At 37.3% G+C, this 21,927-nt stretch overlaps 1 long non-coding RNA gene across 1 annotated transcript; it reads right to left on the reverse strand.

Annotated features, from left to right (window-relative positions):
• Positions 1–1,095: 1,095 nt before the first annotated feature.
• LOC115929467 lies at positions 1,096–21,856 on the reverse strand. Its single transcript, XR_004066506.1, has 4 exons — positions 21,766–21,856; positions 20,996–21,122; positions 19,263–19,364; positions 1,096–7,428 (listed from the first exon to the last, which is right to left on the reverse strand). It is a non-coding gene; the product is annotated as an uncharacterized LOC115929467 (long non-coding RNA).
• Positions 21,857–21,927: the final 71 nt, after the last annotated feature.

The raw sequence follows: 21,927 nt of genomic DNA on the forward strand, positions 1-21,927 counted from the left end.
ATTCTTTAACTTTGTTGAATTGTAGGGGCAGTGTAAGGGTTAAAAATACAGAAATAATAACAAGAGAATGGTGCAATGAAATAGAGGGAGAGAGAGAGAGAGAGAGAGGGAGAGAGAGAGAGAGGGGGGGGGGGGGGGCGAATAGGAAGAATTGACATTGTATTCGGTGGTCTGTGGTTAAATCAAATGCAGGTTTGAACCCCCTTTTTATTTTGTTTTTTGCTTCTTTCTTTGCTTTTTATTCATCATTTCTCACGATTTTTTTAAAAACAGGTGAAGTGATGGCGCTACATCGGTAAGTATGCTGATTAACCTTGATGTCTTCGACACCCTTCTCTTGAGTGGTACCATTATCACACACAGGCCTACCTAATTTTTCTCCTTTTTATATATTTACATTCTTTAAAATTGAATCAAGATATTGTGTAAAAGTCTTTTGGGACAACGTACGGACATCTAACGCAGGAAGAAAAAACCCAGGTTTGATTGTCAAAACACATCACTAGTCTACCCATTTCCAAGACCAGTAACGAAGCGTGTCTAGTAAGATCTAGGCGCTGATGTCATGGGGGTGGGGATGGGAACACACTTACTTGATAGATGAAATGTGATGATCAAGGTCATTGAGTGAGGGGAAGAGTGTTGAAATACTTGTATCATTTCTTGTCACCATGCCTACCCTTACTCTCTTTTTTCTCTCTCTGATTTTCCCCCTTTCAATTGGAGAGGATGTACCTTTAGGCTTCAACTATCGCACTGTTAACGACCATCATCTAAGCAATATAGCCTCCTGACAAAAATGGCCTACATTTAATAAATTAAAAACAGAGGCAGTAAGACCAGAAACTATCTCAGAAAGGGTCTTTTGGGTATTGGTGAAATGTTCACCTGAACATTAGATCAGCATCAAAATCAAAGAAATCGTTATATCATATCATCATCATCATCATCAACATCCACAGTACATCAACATCAGGAAAATATACATCATCAAGAACAACAACATCAGCATCATCATCATCAACAAAATCACCAAGATCACGGTCATATCATTCAGATTCTAGGCATTACAAATAACAAGAAGAATTCAGGACATCACATGAACATTTTCTGTTTTTACTCATTCCCATATGTCATCATCATATGGATAAACAAAAAATAATATCAATACTCCCATAAGAAATAAAGGAAGAGACATCTGCGCAATACATTAATTCATTTCAAGTATGCAGAGGTCTTGCACAAACATTTTTTTTTCTTACACCCCCTTTTTAAAGAAATAGTTGTCTCAAAGCTTGGGAAAATTGCAATATTTAATCTCTATGATATTCTCTCGGTAGAATATACAGACAAAATGTACACTATATTTACAGATATAACAAGTTGTACAACTTGAACCAAGAAAAACAAAAATATTCATACTGATACAATTGCTAGAGATTTAGTCACTATAGTTTCAAAAGAGGAATTGCTTCTTGCTATCACAATCTACTTTAACTGTCGTAGCTTTACCATACCTGTACACAAGTGCAAAAATCTTTGAGTGAATACTTTGTTTTTTTGTAATATTCTTTATACAAGACATATTCCCATGTCACACACACACATAAATATGAACAGAAATTAACTGGGACCAGAGTAAGCAACATGCCCAATATAGCTTATTATTTAGCTGTGTTAAGCACCTCTCGTACTTGACTAGGTTACATGTGCTATACCTCTAGATACTAATGGAGTTTATTCATCTACTTTTGGATGAATCATTTAGTTTACCGTACAAAATGGTCAACAGGGATGATCACTGCTTAAATACATTGTGACCATTACATGATACTACATCACAGCTATTGTTATTTGTACTAAAGAGAAACAGAGAGTAAGTGGCTTCATAATTCTATTTTAAGAAAATTAAACGCAATCAGAAGAAAAAAAAGTTACCATCGTGTCAAAAGTGCCATGTACAAGTAGCACCCACGCCCCCTCCCCCCCCCCAGAAAAAAAAAAAATCATATCATAAAATGCTATTTGAACATGCTACAAAACATGTGGCTAAAGTTGGTTACAAGTCTACAGGAGGCCTTTCTTTAAAAAAATCCTTGCACAACAGATAGAAGTGAACTATTCAGCTTTTTTTTCTCATAGAGATAGTATTTAAAAACAGTCACAGCGTTTAGCATGGGTGAACTTCTTAAATACAATCCAAATCAGCTCAATAGAAATAAATGAGGTCTACAGCTTACTCATATGGCAAATTGACACAACAGAAATCATAAACATAAATTAAAGAAACCAGTCTTCTAAATAGTGAATCAATTTGTCAAAATGATGATGAGGATATGGATATCATATAAAAACTGTTAATTATTTTCTAGAAAAGCATTACATGTGGAGAACGTATGTGTGCTGTTACACCTGCTTAATTATTTTGGCAGCTCACCAGACGCCAGGTAAAAGAAAAATATGTGTTGCTCTTTGAAACCTTTCATGTTACTAAAATACTTTCTTATACATAAATCTTCTGCAAAATATCTCGCATAATCAGGACCAGAAGTTCAACATGTCAGTGGTAAATACAGAATATGTAATTTGAAAGCTGTTTGCATGCACATGAAAAAGCAAGGGCTACCTCTTAACATTCCTATAAACCAACTAAATGAAACAAATACATGAGAGAGAGAGAGAACACAAATGTATTTTCTTAGCTTCAGACTATTGTAAAGAATGATTGAAATGTGCCTCCACCTTTACTGTTATGAAGTTCACAGGGGAGGGGCGAGACAAGCAGTTTTTGTAAGAGAGAGAGAGAGGCAGAGAGAGGCAGAGAGAGGCAGAGAGAGAGAAAGAGAGAGAGAGAGAGAGATTGAGAGTCAGAAATCAACAATGTTACAGAAGCAGTGTATGCACGAGTCATACTCTTCTCATTATTTTCATGATTTTAGATCATTGAGTTTAGTATGCTGTTCAATTTCATGCTATTCATAAATACAACCAAGCATGGCAAATAAGAAAAGTTTGTTATTAGTTGCATCAAACTGAATATATATATGTACATATTCAGCTTATATATACATACACATTTACTGGTCAATCTAACAAATGCAACTAATATAACATAATGTAATATATGAATACATATTAATTCTCCCTGTTGGTTCAAATCCTGAACTTAAATCATTACAATCAACAGTAACAAATCTTGGGTTTCTTAAGCTGCATTACAGTGCAGAGGCAGTGACATTTTGTACCATTTCTACCTTGATTTCATCACTTTCATGAATCTATATGAAGGTAAAAATCCTGTGCAATAGTCTAATATCTATAGTAATGGAGAAAGGGAAAGCTTCTATTCAGATTCTTAATTACAACTAGATCCAGCTCTCTCTCTTTAAACCTTAAAATAGTTACAGGTTAACCTAATAGAAGTGGTAATCCAACTGGAAACCAATCAAGTAATACAATTATACAGTGATCAGATATGGAGCCCCAAAAAGTCTTTGCATTTGAAAAGAAAAAAAAAACACAACAGCAACCAAGTCAGATAATAATGTCTCTCAATGAGGAAGATCACCGTTATAGGACTGGTTAGCTCGTGAAAGGTGCAACATGTCTCGTCATTTCATTTGAAAATTTAAACAAAGACGACATGTCACTGAATCATTTGCACCTTATACATTTGCAATTCTTTTCCCCACAGCCAGATCGACTCCACAAAGAGTATCCACACCGATCAATTCTTGGCCATTTGAGGGGGGGGGGGGGGGTTTAATTTTGGTTGGGTCTGTTGTCAGGAGTTAGGTCTCATTTAATCAAAAGGGCCACTTCTTAGCCCAAGGTGTCAACACCATTATAATCATCATAAGTGTGTGTGATTGCCATAAAGAATTGTTTCCCTTCTCTACTCATTTATAGATTCAAGAGGGAAAGTGTAATGCACAGGCAATAGAGGGAGGTGAGATAAATACATGTAACTGAAGCTGCTTCTATTGTAACACATATCTTGGTAACCCTCATCTGACAAATACCTGTAAGTTAGTGGAAAATCATGCTATGCACAACAGTGCAAATTCATTAGGAAATGAACAAAAAACATAGTATTAACAATTACGCTTTAATTTCATATTTTGGTTGATAAAAACACATCTTGGTTCATGGCACTTAAAAATATTTCTAATCGCTCCAGCACTTTGGAGTACTGTAATACATCAATGTATACTTCTGAATTCTGTTACAATATCCAAACAGGGATTTACTGGCTTTATTAAAGGCAGGGTATTTTACAAACATTGCTGCCACTGCTGTAATGTATCTTCAATAACACCATCTTTTGGTAAAGGCGTACATACAGCGATTTCCGGTTCCTGTACCCAAGCATCACCACGCATGTAATCTGTGGGTGATGCATTGTGGGACATGGCTGTCACCACATCGGTACATTCTGAGCAGCAGATGGCAGTAAACGTAAATCTGACGTAGTGTCAGTAGAATACCCCATCGTTAAACCACTACAACTACACCAGTATATTTGATTACAAACCCTAGCATCTGTTATCGGTACACTAAAATAATCTGACCAAATTAAGGTGCTTTTAGAATTGAAGTGCTTTTTTAACTCGAATACAATCGTTACAACTTAGAAAACTGATACATCTTCACAATCAGGTGAAAACCTGTTATCACGACAAATGTTACTAATCATGTTTAAAAGATTTTTGTATAAATATACTGAAATCATACATGTTGCTTCTTTTTTTAACATATACAAAGTCATTCCCCCCCCCCCCCCCCCTCCCCCTTTAAGAATATGGGAGAGCAAAAGCTCTTTCACATTGCATACAACCAAAATTATTGTCACAACAAAATTAAATGTTCACTTTAACACAGACAAATTGAAAAGAGTTAATTTTAAATGATTGTAAAAAGTGAAGGTTATCCCCTCCAAGTGAAACCTTCACAGTGATCTAATTGTTAATAGCAAGGGTTCATAGTGAGTATCTGGCATTGGAGAAATGAGTACATATTTTGACGTGAAATCATACATCTACTTTGGCATGCTACTTCCCCCCGACAATAATAGATTGGTAGCTCTTTGATACAAACAACCTTTGAGCACCTACACTTTCTAGAACCAATCCTCTCTAACAGGTCCTCACCTGCCCAAAACCATCCATTGCCACACAAATAATCTCCCTTTGCCTCCACTGGGATAGATATATGGGGTAAGATAGCAGGGCCCGTCTTATAAAGAGTTGATATCAATCGCAACTATGTACGTAAGAGATAGGAGACTGCAAACTTGCCACTGATTGGAGGACTTACGGTTGATTTTGATCAATCGTTACTCTTTATAAGACAGGACCCAGGTATACCAACGGCTTCAATATCATTTTACTGTTAGATTAATCCGTACCCATGTTAAAAGGGTTGTCATGGAGCTAATCAAGATCACAATGGGTAATTTTGCACAGCCATTGTGTTCCACAGAGGGGTGAAGAAAGCAACCAAAGTGTGAATATGCTGCAGCACAAGATATACTTGTTAGATTGATTTTATATTGAAGATGGTGTGCTGCCTCGAAAACTTCTTCATATCTCAAAACTATAAAATATAGTATGCAATGTACTGTTTCAATGTGAGAGTAAATGGCACTGATGTGTCTTTCCAGGTGCTAATGGGTTTAAACAGAACACAGTCAGAACTGCATTAGGGATCATCTGCAAAGAAAGACCATGTTCCCATAAGAATCTTATCTCCCTGGAGTATTCATTGTGAAGAGATTTACCAGCAAAAGCTTAAATCGTCTTACTATATATTAATCCATGTAGATATTCAAGGATTATCTTAATACCATTTACAATTTAAAATTGAGTTAAATAAATAAAAACTTATATTCCAATTAGATTTGAGACAAATGTATGAACATAAACATAGGTCATATATCTAAAAGTTATTCCTCATTCATTTCATGTACAGCAGAATCATCTTTGGATGCTTCAATAACCCAATATTGTTTCTACTTTCTTGTAACATATCTGCTAATATTCCAGCACAGAAATTATACAAGTAGTATGTCAATGATAGACATTGTGAATCGGAAACAGAAGATTTATTTCAGAAAAAATATCAAGCATATCATTCCTGGAACAATTGCTTCAAAATCCTAGCCACAATAAACACAACCACTGACATGATGTGAAGAAAAGAGAGAATTTTATAAATCTGGAGAATAATTTAGTCTATCTGTACAAACAAACACAATGTAAACTCTAGATCGTCTATGGCTGATTAATCACAAAGTCAATCACAAAGTAATTAAACCCATTAATAAAGCTTAGGAATAATACAAACTATATTCGCTAGCCATTAAAATATGAATTAGATGAATCTTTGAGCATGGGTTTAGTGCCAATTTAGTTTGAGGTACAGACATTTTTGGCTTCTCCTCGTAATATTCTCTTTTCACTGCTGAGCTGTTGATAAGTGTACTGTACTCTTGTATTCAAATCATACCCATAAGCCACAGGGAGGGAGAAGCATGCAGAGTGTAACTTCTAGAAGAGCTTTTAGATGAAGGAATATAAAAGAAGTCTCCAATAGGAGTAAATATGTAACAGGTAAAACAGGAAACTTTTCATTTTGTTAAGTACATTATCCATTTAAAATACATGTTCCACATCAGTCTTTTAAGAGAACACATTGTTTTCTTCCTTAAAATAAAAAACCCACCGAGCTATTGCCGCTCATTATAGTAGACATCAGCTACGACAAACACACATAAAAGAGACATGAAACTATAGGGTAATCTAGTGATAAAGAGGCAAGGTGACAGAGATATTCATGCTAATCAACTGAGGAAACAGATGTATAGGAGAGAGAGAAAGTGAGCAGCTTCTTTTTTATGTAGACTGTGATATTTCCAACCTCTTTACCGGTATCCTCCCAACAGGATGCGTCTCACATTGGTATGACTTGCTTTCATCTCTGCTTTCATCTCTGCTTTCCTCCACTTGTCCTTCTTTACTACGGAGCCAGCCTCCCAGGCTAGCTCACTGTGAGTTCATTGACACTCGATTGGATAAGAAATAAATATAAAGATAACGAACAACATTCATGCACTTCCACTGAAACAGCAGCAAACTATCGGTTTTGGCCCAAACTTTGTGGTTTCGCCCGCCCGATGCAGCAACGGGGGAATCAAAGCTCCCTCCATCAGTCAGGTCTTCCATTCCCAGAGGGAAACACAGAGAAGAGAAGACCGACTCTCTGATGGCATTTCAGTGGCAAGTCCTCACAACAAATCTCCACTGCCATGTCTACATTCTACAAGTCAATAATGTCTAACTGCTGTTGGTTTGGTTATTTAGATGGTTCATTTCCAGTTTACTCAAGCGTTTCCACAGTTCATCTCTTTCCTTCTCCTTCTTCTTCTCTCTGAAAAGACACAAAATACAAACAAAATTACTCAAATAATCTATTTTTGTAAACAACATTAATTATCTCTCATCTCATCAATGGTTGAAATTGCAAACGTATATTGCGAAGACACTATCAACTTTCCTATGTCAAATAAAAACCAAATCAAGGTCCTGTGGATGTGTTGTGGTATAGTTTTCATTCACTTGAACTCAATCAAAGGGTTATGGGGTAGATTCCTAGCAAAGCACTATAAAGAGCTTTTGGCAGGACATTAATCCATGTTAGCCACTCTCCACTAGGTGTAAATGCTACCAATTTGGCAGCTTGAATCTTTTGCTGTATGGCACAAGATATTAAAAGGTGATCAACATGTCACTTTAATTTTCAAATAACCCTTTCATCGTTTATATTTATAAGTTCAAACTTTTGATTTTACAATTGTTATTATTTTTATTATATCTGCATGAAAGCAAATCTGATGTGACTCAAAACTGACAAAAAACATTAAAAAACAAAAACACTGTGATTACTTGAAAATACATGAATTTCATAAAAAACTAGATGGAATTCGACTGCGCGCAGTCGAAAGTGATGCCTCCGTTATAGAGCAATTTTACAAACCAAAACAGAAAAAAAAAATTGAATTCACGTTCAATGGTAATCCATTGACAGGTTCTCAGAATATTGTGATTACAAGCAATTTCTCATATACATATATGACCCTTTGATCTTTGACCTCATGACCATAAAATCTACTCAGTTCATTGGCTCTGCAAGATGTTCTGAGTTAAATAGTAATCCATCTGTCAGTTCTAATGAGAATGCATTCACAAGCTATTTTTGCATACATAATGGGCCCATGACCTTTGACCTTTGACCTTATGAACCAAGAATCTACTCAGTTCATTGGCTCTGCAAGTAACAAACATGACCTAATTTTGGCATGAATCCATCAATCGGTTCTTGAGATAACGCGATCACAAGCTGTTTTTGCATTCATAATGTGCGCTGTGGCCTTTGACCTTTGACCTACGTGCTCCAAAATCTAATCAGATTGTCTTCCTATGGTGATACACACTATCATTAAGTTTGAAGTTTTTACATCTCCAGTGGTTCTTGAGATATCATGATAACAATCTCAATGTATGGAATTTCATAAGTTGACCTCTGTGACCCTTGACCTTTGACCTACGTGCTCCAAAATCTAATCAGATTGTTTTCCTATAGTGATACACACTATCACTAAGTTTGAAGTTTAAATCTCCAGTGGTTCTTGAGATATCATGATAACAATCTCAATGTATGGAATTTCATAAGTTGACCTCTGTGACCCTTGACCTTTGACATACGTGCTCCAAAATCTAATCAGATCGTCTTCCTATGGTGATACATACTATCCTTAAGTTTGAAGTTTAAATCTCAAATGGTTCTTGAGATATCGCGCTAACAAACTCAATACAAGGAATTTCATAAGTTGACCTCTGTGACCTGTGACCTTTGACCTACGTACTCCAAAATCTAATCAGATCGTCTTCCTATGGTGATAAATACTATTCCCGAGTCTTAAGTTTAAATCTTAAATGGTTCTTGAGATATTGTGATAACGGTCAAACGGGACGGACGTACGGACGGACGGACGGACGGACGGACGGACGGACGGACGGTACTACTCACGACAGTATGCTTGTGAGATTTTTGTCTTGTGTGTCTGAAAAAAAGGGGTATCTTGTGTGTCTTTTCATTTTTTCCTTCTAAAGACTACTTGTGTGTCTTAATTCCCAACTTCTTGTGTGTTTGTCTAAAATTAAATGAAAATGCATCTAGTGTGTTTTTTAATACAATATGTGTTGAGACTGGTTTTTAAAATTAAAATTAAGGCTTGTATGCCCAAAAGACATTATTGTCTACCTCTATCCAAGTCAGGAAAATTAAGGCTTGTGTCCCGCAAAAACACATCATTTACCCGCCTAAGTCGTGAAAATTGAGGCTTGTGTGGCAGAAAAGACGATCAGCTACCCTGTCCAAGACAAGAAAATTAAGGCTTGTGTGCCTAAAAAACTTGATGTCCAAAAGGTATACAACTATTTATTTGTGACTTTTGAATGACCAAAAAATTGATTTATCTTTTTTCCTCATTGAATAGAAACATCACACACATATAATACAGGTAATGCAATAATATTCCAATGCTGTGGAGGAACCAATGAAAAGCCAAGGAGCTTGTCATGGCAGAAAGATTATTTACCCCTGTCCAAGTCAAGAAAATTAAGGCTTGTGTGGCAGAAAAAAAACATTACATGTATTATATACCTCTGTCCAAGTCATGAAAATTAAGGCTTGTGTGGCAGAAAGACATTACATGTATTATATACCCCTGTCCAAGTCAAGAAAATTAAGGCTTGTGTGGCAGTAAGACATTATTGTCTACCCCTGTCCAAGTCAAGAAAATTAAGGCTTGTGTGGCAGAAAAACATTACATGTATTATATACCTCTGTCCAAGTCATGAAAATTAAGGCTTGTGTGGCAGTAAGACATTATTGTCTACCCCTGTCCAAGTCAAGAAAAGTAAGGCTTGTGTGGCAGAAAAACATTACATGTATTATATACCTCTGTCCAAGTCATGAAAATTAAGACTTGTGTGGCAGTAAGACATTACATGTATTATATACCCCTGTCCAAGTCAAGAAAATTAAGGCTTGTGGCAGAAAGACATTACATGTATTATATACCCCTGTCCAAGTCATGGATATTAAGGCTTGTGTGGCAGTAAGACATTACATGTATTATATACCCCTGTCCAAGTCAAGAAAATTAAGGCTTGTGTGGCAGAAAAACATTACATGTATTATATACCTCTGTCCAAGTCATGAAAATTAAGGCTTGTGTGGCAGTAAGACATTATTGTCTACCCCTGTCCAAGTCAAGAAAATTAGGGCTTGTGTGGCAGAAAGACATTACATGTATTATATACCTCTGTCCAAGTCATGGATATTAAGGCTTGTGTGGCAGTAAGACATTATTGTCTACCCCTGTCCAAGTCAAGAAAACGAGGGCTTGTATGGCAGAAAGACATTACATGTATTATATACCTCTGTCCAAGTAATGAAAATTAAGGCTTGTGTGGCAGAAAGACATTACATGTATTATATACCTCTGTCCAAGTCAAGAAAATTAAGGCTTCTGTGGAAAAAAAAAAAAAATTACATGTCTGCATTTAAAGTGAATTTTGATGTGGAATTGGGAAATCTTAATGAATTTTGATATTTGGAATCTCAAAGTTTGTGAATTTCAAAGTTTAAATTCATCCAATGTACAGAAAGCCAGTACAGAAAGCCAGTTCTGTGGCATAAAAAAAACATTACATGTATTATATACCTCTGTCCAAGTTATGAAAATTAAGGCTTGTGTGGCAGAAAGACATAACATGTATTATATACCCCTGTCCAAGTCAAGAAAATTAAGGCTTGTGTGGCAGAAAAACATTACATGTATTATATACCCCTGTCCAAGTCAAGAAAATTAAGGCTTGTGTGGCAGAAAGACATTACATGTATTATATACCTCTGTCCAAGTCATGAAAATTAAGGCTTGTGTGGCAGTAAGACATTATTGTCTACCCCTGTCCAAGTCAAGAAAATGAGGGCTTGTGTGGCAGAAAGACATTACATGTATTATATACCTCTGTCCAAGTCATGAAAATTAAGGCTTGTGTGGCAGTAAGACATTATTGTCTACCCCTGTCCAAGTCAAGAAAATGAGGGCTTGTGTGGCAGAAAGACATTACATGTATTATATACCTCTGTCCAAGTCATGAAAATTAAGGCTTGTGTGGCAGAAAAACATTACAGCACTGGCTTTCTGTACATTGGATGAATTTAAACTTTGAAATTCACAAACTTTGAGATTCCAAATATCAAAATTCATTAAGATTTCCCAATTCCACATCAAAATTCACTTTAAATGCAGATATCCATTAAAATTCTCAAAATCACTTTGCCGATGGATTTTCAAAGAGGAGTATTGACAAAAAGAATATGTCACGTAACTATGAAGAATTTTTATTTCTTCAGAGGCAAAGTTGAGTATTTCATTATTTGCTAATGGAATACGTTTTACACATATCTGGAACTTTAAAGGTACTATGTCCATTTGCAGGCCCCAAAAATGAAAAGGTTAAATTCCAACAGCATTTGAAAGACAATATTAATTTAGAACTTTCCGAAAAAAAAAGGGAGCTTGAAAATGTCTTTAAGTGGGAAAATAACGACTATTAGTAGTTTAATCAACTAAAAGATGAAGTTGAGTTCTGGTTTTGCGATTGCATTGTGAAAGAAACGGTGTGGAATCGACCAGAAAAGGTTGATCATCTAGCATATAAGAATTTGTGTGTATTGCAAGGTTCTGGAATCATCAAAATGATAAGAAATTTGGCCAAGTCTTGGTAAAGTTACAAACACTGTACACAGAAAGATGTATATGGGACTACACAACCACGTGGCGTAAAAAGGCTATTCCCCCGAGTTTTACGATGTTACATGACATATTTAGAATATGAAGGCATTTGAAGAGCCATGCTTTTTAAGGGAACATGTCTTATCTGATGTTCTTCCACACTTGCATAATAGGAATGATAACGCTCACAAATTATTTTTCACCTCTTCCCAGAACTCAACCTTCTCTTTAAGAGCTATAGAGCCAGTAATTAATAATCTGATTTCAGACCACTGTACTGCAGGGTCAATGTCGCTATTCATAAGGACCGCTATTCATAAGGTCCGCTTTTCATAATTGGAGAAAAGGGTCATTATTCATAAGGGTCATTATTCATAAGGACCGCTATTCATAATGAAAGAAGAGGGTCGGTATTCATAATATTAGAAGAGGGTCGCTATTCATAATACAAAATCGGGTTCGTTATTCATGAGGGTCCCTATTCATAATATTACAAAAGGGTCGGTATTCATAACACAGAAAGAGGGTCGCTATTTATAATACGAAATGAGGGTCGCTATTCATAATACGAAATGAGGGTCGCTATTCATAATGCAAAATGAGGGTTGCTATTCATAAGGGTCATTATTCATAATCGATGAAGAGGGTCGCTATTTATAATAGGAGTAGAGGGTCGCTATTCATAATAGAAGAAGAGGGTCGCTCTTCATAATAGAAGAAGAGGGTCGCTATTCATAATAGGAGTAGAGGGTCGCTATTCATAATAGAAGAAGAGGGTCGCTATTCATAATAGAAGATGAGGGTCGCTTTTCATAATAGGAGTAGAGGGTCGCTTTTCATAACAGGAGTGGAGGGTCGCTATTCATAATAGAAGTAGAGGGTCGCTATTCATAATAGAAGAAGAGGGTCGATATTCCGGAGTAGAGGGTCGCTATTCATAATAGAAGAAGAGGGTCGATATTCATAATAGGAGTAGAGGATCGCTATTCATAATAGGAGTAGAGGGTCGCTATTCATAATAGGAGTAGAGGGTCGCTTTTCATAATAGGAGTAGAGGGTCGCTATTCATAATAGGAGTAGAGGGTCGCTATTCATAATAGGAGTAGAGGGTCGCTATTCATAATAGAAGTAGAGGGTCGCTTTTCATAATAGAAGAAGAGGGTTGCTATTCATAATAGAAGTAGAGGGTCGCTATTCATAATACGAAATGAGGGTCGCTATTCATAAAACAAAATGAGGGTCGCCGTTCATAAAACGAGAAGAGGGTCGCTATTCATAATAATAACAAAGGGAAATATTGGATGGAGGCCATCCCCACAGCTATGGCGTCCTGTACAGGCACGTAGCCAGAGTTTGATGTTTGGGAGGGCACATACATGTAATCGATCGAGGTAAACAAAAAGGGGGGTCTAAAAAAGTTCAACCGATCTTGGAAATTTCTCTTGTCCGATATCAACATTCCCCGTTTTTAAGTTACACATTTTTTTGACATTTTCATCGGGGGGGGGGGGGGGGGGGGGGGGGGGGGCTGAAGCCTCTTGCCCGAAAAGGTAATTTTCTAGTTCACAATTCGGCTAGTGAGCGAAATGAGCGAGCAAAAATATGAGCATAATATGTATTTTGTGAAAGTGACGATTTGTTGTATCATTCTCGACTCATATTTCTTGTTTGAATTGAGTTCCCCCCCCCTCCTGCGCAAAGCGCGTAAGCTCTGACCTTTCATAATTTCATTAAATTATTAGAGAAAGAAGACGATTCATTGTACCATTCTCGACCCTTTTTCCTTGTCTGAATTTGGTTCCCCCTCCCCCTCCGGCGCAAAGCGCGGAAGCTTTGACATTTCATTGTTTAATGCAATTATTAGAGAAAGAATATGATTCGTTGTTCCATTCTCGACTCTTAATCCTTGTCTGAATTCAGTTTCCCCCCTCCCGCGCGAAACGTGGAAGCTTTGATGTTTCATTAAATTATTAGAGAAAGAAGAGGATTTGTTGTACCATTCTCGATTATTAATCCTTGTCTGAATTCAGTTCCCACCCCCCCCCCTCTTGCGCAAAGCGCGTAAGCTTTGACCTTTCATAGCTTAATGAAATTATTAGAGAAAGAAGACGATTCGTTGTTCCATTCTAGACTCTGGCTACGCGCCTGCTTTAAAGGGAAAATGAAACAATTATGATTGTGATAGCACACAATAATGTTAGTAGAAATAGTAAAGAACAACAATTATTGCAACAACCATGGATAAATCACGGCCGGGAGCGTGGGCCGAGTGTCATATCATAGTTTTGTGTTATTGGGTGAGGGGGCGTAGCGACCAAGTGAGATTTTGCAATGTTGAATGCTGACATTATGCACTCTAGGAAATCCCTAAGCCCAATTTGTAAGTTCTTTCCGCTATATATCTTTCTAGCTATATTCTAAATTTCCTGGCGGACGTGTCCTCCTATCGGGCCCAGGATCACCGCCCGTGTCCATGATTACTACCAAAATGAGCTCAAATACAAGCTCAAGCGAGTTTATATGAGCTGAGGCCAAATGAAGAGCAAAATAAGAGTTGTGAAGCGGCCCCCCTACCGTTAATTACAAAATTGACTTTACAGCGCAGGGGCAGTTTTAACGTTTAACTTTGATTCCGTGGCTCGAAAGTTACTGTCACTAAGCGCCATTTCCTTGTCTTTCCATCTTTCTCACCCGACTCTCCCCCCCCCCCCCCCCCCCCCCCACTCAGTGTTATCTAGGGTACGCGTACGTATTTCCCTCTGTTTGAAAGCACCCCTCTATCTCCGGTGTGTAAAGTCAGTACGGGCCGGATTTTTGTGTATTACGGGTCGGACTTTGTTGGGTGAAAAGTACTCCTTTACAGGAGATTTTGGGAACACGAGTTCTGTCCTTCCGACCCCGGAGTGGGAGGGAGAAAGGGGGGGGGGGCTTTCTTTTCCCTCTCTCTGTGTTTCTTTTCTCTTCTTCTTGTCTCTTTTCTTCTATTTTCTTTTTCTTCTCCTTTCTTATGCTTCTCCTTTTTTTCTCTCTTCTTTTTTCCTCTTTTTCCTTTTTTTTGCACCGCCAATAGGGGGGGGGGGGGCCGCGGCCGTTTCGGCCCCCTGGATCCGCCACTGAGTATGCCTGTGGTGTCCAGTGGCGTATCTGGCGCTTGTTCTCGTTTTGGAGGGGGGTGGGGGTGAGAGGGGAGCAAAAACGTATCTTTTCCCCCTTGTTTTTCTTCTTCCTCTTTATTTTCTTTCCCTTTCTCTTTTTTGCTGAGGGGAGGGGGGAGGCAAGGGCCTTTCAATCCAAACCTTGTTGGCGTGCATTTTTGGTTATATGCAGACTGCGTACCTCTCTGCCCTGCGCGTATCCCGTGTATGCGCGTGTATCTGACACGAAGGCAATCTGAATGTAATCGAGAAGGCTCACTTGACTCCAACTTTAATTTATCTTTAATATAAGGAGTAAAGCATAATTTGTTGATTAACGTTCTATTAGATCTTCTTTGATGTTGTACAGTATAAAACAAATAATGAATGTTTTTCATTCGTTTAATAGTGCGAATATTTTCATTTGTTGAAAGATTAACATTAATTCTATTCAACTCATGAAAATATTTGTACTATTGAACTCATAACCATTCATTATTTGTATAATAATCCATGCCTGTCAAAGTCATGAAGTTTTGGGAAATTTTGAAAAATGGGTGGATAGTGAATCTTTACAATTTTGATATATTTGGATGCCCCTGTGGATGTGGATGTATTAAAAGCACTAGTAATTTTAACCCTTAAAACACTTCTGCTTTCAAGAAAAATTTAATATTAAGATTTACCAGTGCTCCCGGTAAATTTTAATAAATTTCAAATAGCTCCTACGGCCGTACAATGGTAGATGCGACCATATGTAGTTGTGGTATATAATTTCCGAACGGGAATAGCTTATCGGTCGATTTTAGTCAAGAAACATTGTTTTATAGCTTAATTAATATCTTGACCTTGAGAGGGAGCTATACAACATAAAGTGTTTATTATTTATAATTTCATAACTTTAGAGTCGATTTCGACCGCGACAACGATCAGTGAATATTGTAGGATCGCATATGCTTCCAATATGTTCATTTGAACCAAATTCACGACCCCATACCAAAACTTTGTATTACCTTTAAGGCTTGTGTAGCAGGATGATACCAAATCATCTAGACCTGTCAAAGTCACAAAAAGTAAACTTTATGTGCAAAAAGAATACATCATAATCATCATCTACCCTAATTGTCCCAGTCAAGACAATTAAGGCTTGTGTGCCAAAAAGACATTATTATCTACCCCTGTCCAAGTCAAGAAAATTAAGGCTTATGTGGCATAAAAAAAAACATTACATGTATTATATACCTCTGTCCAAGTCATGAAAATTAAGGCTTGTGTGGCAGAAAGACATTATTATCTACCCCTGTCCAAGTCAAGAAAATTAAGGCTTGTGTGGCAGAAAGGCATTATTATCTACCCCCGTCCAAGTCAAGAAAATTAAGGCTTGTGTGGCAGAAAGACATTATTATCTTCCCCTGTCCAAGTCAACAAAATTAGGGCTTGTGTGGCAGAAAGACATTATTGTCTACCCCTGTCCAAGTCAAGAAAATTAGGGCTCGTGTGGCAGAAAGATATTGTCATCTACCCCAGTCCAAGTCAACAAAATTAGCGCTTGTGTGGCATAAAAAAAACATTACATGTATTATATACCTCTGTCCAAGTCATGAAAATTAAGGCTTGTGTGTCAGAAAGATATTGTCATTCACCCAGTCCAAGTCAAGAAAATTAAGGCTTGTGTGGCAGAAAGACATTATTGTCTACCTCTGTCCAAGTCATGAAAATTAAGGCTTGTGTGTCAGAAAGATATTGTCATCTACCCCAGTCCAAGTCAAGAAAATTAAGGCTTGTGTGGCAGAAAGACATTATTGTCTACCCCTGTCCAAGTCATGAAATTTAAGGCTTGTGTGGCAGAAAGACATTATTATCTACCCCAGTCCAAGTCAAGAAAATTAAGGCTTGTGTGGCAGAAAGACATTATTGTCTACCCCAGTCCAAGTCAAGAAAATTAAGGCTTGTGTGGCATAAAAACATTACATGTTTTATATACCTGTACCACTGTCCAAGTCAAGAAAATTAGGGCTTGTGTGGCAGAAAGACATTATTGTCTACCCCAGTCCAAGTCAAGAAAATTAAGGCTTGTGTTGCTAGAAAGATATTGTCATCTACCCCAGTCCAAGTCAATAAAATTAAGGCTTGTGTGACAGAAAGACATTATTATCTACCCCTGTCCAAGTCAAGAAAATTAAGGCTTGTGTGGCAAAAAGACATTATTGTCTACCCTGTCCAAGTCCAGAAAATTAGGGCTTGTGTGGCATAAAAAAAACATTACATGTATTATATACCTCTGTCCAAGTCATGAAAATTAAGGCTTGTGTGTCAGAAAGATATTGTCATCTACCCCAGTCCAAGTCAAGAAAATTAAGGCTTGTGTGGCAGAAAGACATTATTGTCTACCTCTGTCCAAGTCATGAAAATTAAGGCTTGTGTGTCAGAAAGATATTGTCATCTACCTCAGTCCAAGTCAAGAAAATTAAGGCTTGTGTGGCAGAAAAACATTATTGTCTACCCCAGTCCAAGTCAAGAAAATTAAGGCTTGTGTGGCATAAAAACATTACATGTATTATATACCTGTACCACTGTCCAAGTCAAGAAAATTAGGGCTTGTGTGGCAGAAAGGCATTATTATCTACCCCAGTCCAAGTCAAGAAAATAATGGGCTTGTGTGGCAGAAAGACATTACATGTATTATATACCTCTGTCCAAGTCATGAAAATTAAGGCTTGTGTGGCAGAAAGACATTATTATCTACTCCAGTCCAAGTCAAGAAAATTAAGGCTTGTGTGTCAGAAAGACATTATTATCTTCCCCTGTCCAAGTCAAGAAAATTAAGGCATGTGTGGCAGAAAGACATTACATGTATTATACCTCTGTCCAAGTCATGAAAATTAAGGCTTGTGTGGCAGAACGAACATTATGTCTACCCCTGTCCAAGTCAAGAAAATAAAGGCTTGTGTGGCAGAAAACACATTATTGTCTACCCCTGTCCAAGTCAAGAAAATTAGGGCTTGTGTGGCTAAAACACATTATTATCTACCCCAGTCCAAGTCATGAAAATTAAGGCTTGTGTGGCAGAAAGACATTATTGTCTACCCCTGTCCAAGTCAAGAAAATAGAGGCTTGTGTGGCAGAAAGACATTATTATCTACCCCAGTCCAAGTCAAGAAAATTAAGGATTGTGTGTCAGAAAGACATTATTATCTTCCCCTGTCCAAGTCAAGAAAATTAGGGCTTGTGTGGCAGAAAGACATTACATGTATTATATACCTCTGTCCAAGTCATGAAAATTAAGGCTAGTGTGGCAGAACGACATTATTGTCTACCCCTGTCCGATTCAAGAAAATTAAGGCTTGTGTGGCATAAAAAAAACATTACATGTATTATATACACTGCACACACAAAAACCATCCACCCATGACACACACATACACAGAGCCATACACTGCCTACTACTTTGCTTACAAATACTACACACTAACAAGTCACACACACACACACACACACAAGTACTGTAGATGCGCATAGTACCTAGCTACCTGGATGTCAACTGTAGATGGCACTATTCCGTTTGGCTACTTGGACACAACCCCTCTCTAAAATTTGGACATTTATTTTGGGCCTTTTTTGGGGAAATTTTTTTCTTGTGTGACTAAATCTTAGTTGATTAGAAATGACATGTCAGACATCTTAGACACTGAATATGATAGTTTTCTTGTGTGGCTAGACACACAAGTCTAAAGTGACACACAAGGATATCTCATACGTAAAACTAAACACACAAGCATACCATCGCAAACTCGGACGGACGTACGGGACGGACGGACGTACGGACGGACAACCCGAAAACATGATGCCTCCGGCACCACCTTCGGTGGCGGAGGCATAAAAATGGGGTTATATTCTACACTAGAAGTGCATAAAAATGGAAAAACATGAAGCAATAACATGTGGAGATATCTAGAGCTCTCTCTATCATGTTTCCTTAACGTGTACTTGGCAGGGAATTTAACAGAACAGTCCTAGATTATGTCATATATAATTATGACGATCAGTCGTTTTCTCCTGCAGCATTTACTCAAAGCTTATTTTATCAAAGATGGAGAGTTTGGCTGAAGGTTGTAATCTGGGGTCAGGTTAGTATGATATGTGGTCCAGGGTGGAATTTAGGGATTGGTCAGGGTACAAAATTGACCACTGGATGATTTTCGCCAGAGCACGAGTTGTAGAACCACAGTCATCCACAAACTTGAATTTGATAATTAACTTACTTTTGTCTATCTGCCTTATAGCTGGTAGTGAGTTCATCAAATAGCTTGCTATTCATCTCCATCAGTGTCCTGAGTACATTGTAGACCAAGGCAACAATAGTTCTGAGCAGAGAAAGAGATTAGAGTTGGAAATGTAGACATCAACACAAAATACTCAAAATGTGCAATCAACTTCCTTTACTAGGACACCCTATGAACTGATGAACAGATAAATTTAATCTTAAATCCATTTTTATGGACAAAGTCTCCTCCTTTGCCAGTAGAAAAAGGGGAAAGGGAATTCAAGTACCCAACTTCACAAGTTCACAACTTCAGAAGCTACAATTATCCATAAAAGACTTTTCAAAACTCTACAAATGATTGCACCTGTACCATATCAACAGCTTACACGGTGAAATAACCTTCCTTTTATTCTATTTTATCACCCACTAGACAGTGCTTCCATGATCTTACAGCGAACCATGCGCATGTGTGGCTGAAGAATTATTTCCCACATACTGTACATACAGTATAGAGCCAGAAAACCTTCCATGTCAGTCATGTGTTATCTTTGTAGATTTACATGCATTTACATGGAGAATGTTCAAACCACAATTGCTTTTCCCATCATAATTGCTGGTTGTCCACAGCAAATGCAAATTACAGGTCATTGAATTAAGTACAATATTATTTAAATCTGTATAGTTCAGAGAGAGAGAGAGAGAAGGGGGGTGGGCACTCCTACAATGGAACTGATATGCAACTAGAAAGCCTCGATGTATATTACTGAAGAAATAAATTCTTAACAAATGTTGCAATCTACTAACAGCAAGAAAAACCTCTTTCAACTGACACCATGATATTTGAAGACATTGATAGTTCATCATGCTTCCATTAACAAATACCTTAGGTTCAAGGAAGGTCATGTATGAAGATATCACATACACAATGAACTGTGTAATATACATATAGAATGGTAGTTGGAAGCAATGTCAATGCTCAGATTACAGGTTTACAAGAAAAATAAATGGGGATGGATTACGAATGATCCCATCCCATAAAATGTAAAAAAAGGTATTATTTAAAGCTAGATATTCAAATTGCATGGCTTTTAGAACACACTTATTAACTATCCATGAATTTTCTCCACATTATTTAAGTTATTCAAGTTATTCTAACATCAAAATATACAGCTTTGTATTACCTGCTTCATGGTAATTTCTAGACATATCTAAAATAACACTGAGCTTTTTTTCCTGTAATTAGAATTATGTAATAGAGCTGTTGAATGGCTTATGACCATGCATTGGATTGTCTATACAAATGATAATGATCCCTGATGATGCATTAGGATTAATGTGCATCCTGCTAGTGCAAGAGTTCTTTCCTGTTCTGTCCTTATACCTCAAAATGCTTGCTATTCAGTCACAGTGACTAATTCAAAAATCACATAACAATCTAAGAGAACATTTAAATACCCGAAATGGATTGTGTTACTATTGATCATTAGGTCAAGAAGTAATAGTGGTGATTAGATAAGAAGTGATATTAGTGACATTGTATTATCTACCTTTAAGTACTCAGTGTAGTTAGGTACGCGAATGAACTTTTCACTATGCTTCGTCTCTTACCATCAACTAATCCAGCAAGTGCTTTGTAGAGTGTCCTCTCACGCATATTCTTGGAGGGAATGCAGGATTAATTGGGGATTAAATACTGATTAGGGTAGGAGAGGTAAGTGTTAGTGGACTAACTGATTCCAGTGGTCTTGGATATCCTGTAGAGATTGGTGAACATAATGGGCATGATAGCCTGGATGTTCTCCTCTATCAAGCTCACTACGTACTCGTTATTCCAGAAGTACAGGGCACGTTCTGCAACCTGGAAAAAAATGGACAAGTTCAGAAAATTTATATTAAAAAAGTCTGACATTAATTTCAAAATATAGACAACGTTTCATTCCAGGAAAATTGAGTAAAGGGACGAAAAACAGAGGCATCTATATCATTAGAATAGTAGTGGATGACAGGGAATCTCAATAATTTCTATAAAGACTAGTTAACAATTTTAGAATTGCAGAATCATTTGCTTTAGTTAGATGTTTCCACAGGAATTTTCTACGAACTAGAATATGTTGATGGGGGTCAATTTGACCACTTTTCTAGCATCAGGCACATTTTTGTAAATAGAAAATAAGGCCAAACAAATCTCCTTTCCTGATAATAATGATTGACAAAAATTACATCTGACCAAAGGTGATATAAATAGTCAGTTTGGCCAAGAAGTTGCCAAAATTAAACCAAAGGTCATGAGTAGGGTAATAACACTCTTAAAGAAGAAAGCCATTCAAACTTCTTCACAAAACAATCAGATTAAATCCCCTCATCTCCTAGGGTGATAGCAATGCTGCAGCTAATATTTACGTCGACTTTCTATAAAACATCACATGAAATTGACTAAACACTGGTGTCACTAGATGGCACTGTGCATTGTGAATCCGCCGTAGTGATCAAGACATACATACCTGGAAGTGTGGACTTGCAACACACTTTGCTAGCTGCCTGAAGAGCATTTCTTGAATCTTGACAAACTGTGAGGGTTCTATCACATCTAAACTCCTCAAATTTCACCAAGGAACATCACCTAAGAGAAAAATTAGCATAAAAAGGTAATAATAACATGTTAG

This window comes from Strongylocentrotus purpuratus, unplaced genomic scaffold, assembly GCF_000002235.5.
Source record: "Strongylocentrotus purpuratus isolate Spur 01 unplaced genomic scaffold, Spur_5.0 spur5_scaffold_5, whole genome shotgun sequence".
NCBI classification, from domain to species: Eukaryota; Metazoa; Echinodermata; class Echinoidea; order Camarodonta; family Strongylocentrotidae; genus Strongylocentrotus; species Strongylocentrotus purpuratus.